Below are 2,776 nucleotides of genomic sequence, written 5' to 3'. Positions count from 1 at the left end.
CCCCTCACCAGCTTTGTGGCTCTCCTCTGGACATGTTCCAGCAAGGCAACGTCTTTCTTGTAGTGAGAGGCCAGTATGTTTGGATCATAATAGTTTCATAAGCGGTATCATTTTATTTTGTATGGTAAACTTCACCATGTCACCACACAAGATGGTTACGATGCAATGTCAAATTCTCAAACATATGCCTATAAAGGCTCAAACAATGTTCGTTGCAACACAGCTCCTCCTAGGCAGCAGCAGAACGATTGTATGGTTGGGGCAGATGAGCTATGATCTCCAGAAACTTCCAGTATTGTGAAGGGGAAAGAGGTTTGGAAATATGAAAGGAAAAAAAAATAAAAAAAACCAAACCTGCAAACAACTTGTTATTATTGCTGCTATGGAAACTGAACAAAGAACAATAACTACTCACCAATTTCTTCTGGCTCCTACAGTGAATAAGACTAAAATGCTTAGAATTCAAGGACAAGAATTGCTGTCAATAACTAAATATTTTGCTATTCTGGGATTTACCAACACATTACCTTGAAGTTGTTTAGTTTCTAAACCTTTGTGAATTCTTTTTTTTTTTTTTTTTCTGAAGGGCAAAGCATTATAAGTACATGAAGCATGCTGTTCTGAAAAGACAATTAATTTTATGTGGGGAAATCAATTAAGCAGTTGATCTAGTCCTGACACTAGGGATGCATTCACTGCATTTTATTTATATCTATAAAGGACAGCGCTTTTATGAAAAGAAGAAACATGTTAAATTTACAGGTGTGCCTAGCCCTGCACAGTACCTGGGAACTTATAAGGAATGAAACATCATTGTTCAGGTGTTTACTGCCACGCAGTTATAATATGCTCATTGCAGTTGTATCTGTGTACAAGTCCATTGCTGAGACTTCCTTGCTTCTGACTCACATGTACTTAATCTCCGAAAGGGAGAAGCAGCCAATGTATTTCTGCCCAATGATAACTTAAGTCATGCAATATTTTTTTCAATTACCTGCAATTTGGACTTGATCTGGAAATGAAGATGCCGCTATTTTAGGGCACAGAGTATGTCTTTCAGTATGGTTTCACCAGGTTTTCCCACTCAGAAAAAAGTAACTGGATTCTAAAGTTACTGGAATGAAATGGCAGCATTCATCATTCACTTTGGAACAATTTGTTAGTTGTCAAAATTTAGAATAGCGTAGGCAATATTAACCACAGGGAAGTTTGCATCTGTGGAGAAATATCTAGAGTCTTCTGGCAACTAAAAGGTGGGAGAAATCACTTCTGTTCTCCTCTGCCTGGATTTACAGTGGGTGTTCTGGTTGAAAAACATTTCTTCGGTAAGAGACGGACATCTTCCCTTATTCAAGTTCCTCAAAATGCTCTCTACCGCCAGCCAGCATCATCTTCATCTTACCCAGTCTGTGTTTAAGGCATATGATATTCTTCCAAGTAATTCTCTCTGCCAGATGTTAACTTGACTATCCTCCTATGTGCAAGAAAATGAGATACAGTTTAAATATCTCTCAGCTATAATTTATCTTACAACATCTCAGTGAGATGAATATTCTCACTGTGGGGATAGAGAGGGAAAGAAAAGTGATGGGGTAGAATGGGTGATGAAGGTCTTTCAAACCTGAAGGACTCCTTAATTGTGAACACTAAAAAATATTAAATAGTTGTCCAATACCATTTTTTAAGGATGTCTTCAAGCAGAATAGATAAAAAAAACCCAAACAAGGTCTGAATTTTTAACAACTTGAATAATTGTAGAAATCACAGATGGCAGAGGAGGCAACTCACCATCAGCAACGTTCCCTAGAAAGGCTTGGTGATTTTCCTACGGTATCGTTTCTAAATTGTCTTGCAAGTGCACCTCAGCCATAATGAGTGTGACAATCTGGAGGAGGAGATGTATCATTGAAAATAGTAGCAGCTATAAATACCAAACCCCTCAAAATTAACACCTAAATTCCCAAACATTTCCCATCCAGTTAGGCTCTTTCCTACTGAAGAATTTCATAAATTCAGCCGGTCATTTACAGGAGCCTCTACAGTTTCTAATACAAACTTTAATGCAAAGCTTTCCTGAATACAATATAAATGTGATACAGTATCACCAGTTGCTACCCTGTGCTTTTATTACATACGTATTTTTAATATAAACAACTCTAAGGTATTTTCCTGTCAAGAGTGCATAATTCTGGAAATCCCTTGCTATTATAGCATATAGCATCAGAAGACTGTGCTTTGAATTAGAATGAGTTTCCAAATGTAGTTTTCTTCATCATTTTCCCAGGATAGCAGTGAATGCAAATGACACATCTGGCTGGCTTTTTCACCTTGCAATCCAGTTATGACACAAATCTGCCTCTCATTTGTCACTCTATGTCCATAGACAGTAGTGAGTCAGCCAGTGAAATATGGAAATTTAAATTATCTATAAAATCATGTAACTGTAGCATTGCAGAACTGCAGAAGTAGGTGGATATAATCATGAATTTCAAACTAAATAACAGGCCAATTACCTTATTTTACTATACCTGCAAAGCCCATACAGTATGTCTCTGCCATATAGTTACATTTTAAACAAGTTCACTCACATATTTTGTCTTTTATTCATTTTCTATTTCTTATTAAATTCATTTCATTCTATTTTGACATGATAGCAATCAAATACATTCATATAATATCTGTAATGAATGACAGATATATGTAACTCACAGTCGAGTGCTGCACCTGGGGAGGTCAAACACCATGCACCAGTACAGGCTGGGGGCTGACCTGCTGG

Source organism: Egretta garzetta, unplaced genomic scaffold, assembly GCF_000687185.1.
Source record: "Egretta garzetta isolate BGI_Z169 unplaced genomic scaffold, ASM68718v1 scaffold15, whole genome shotgun sequence".
NCBI classification, from domain to species: Eukaryota; Metazoa; Chordata; class Aves; order Pelecaniformes; family Ardeidae; genus Egretta; species Egretta garzetta.
Note: the sequence above shows the minus strand (reverse complement) of the source record.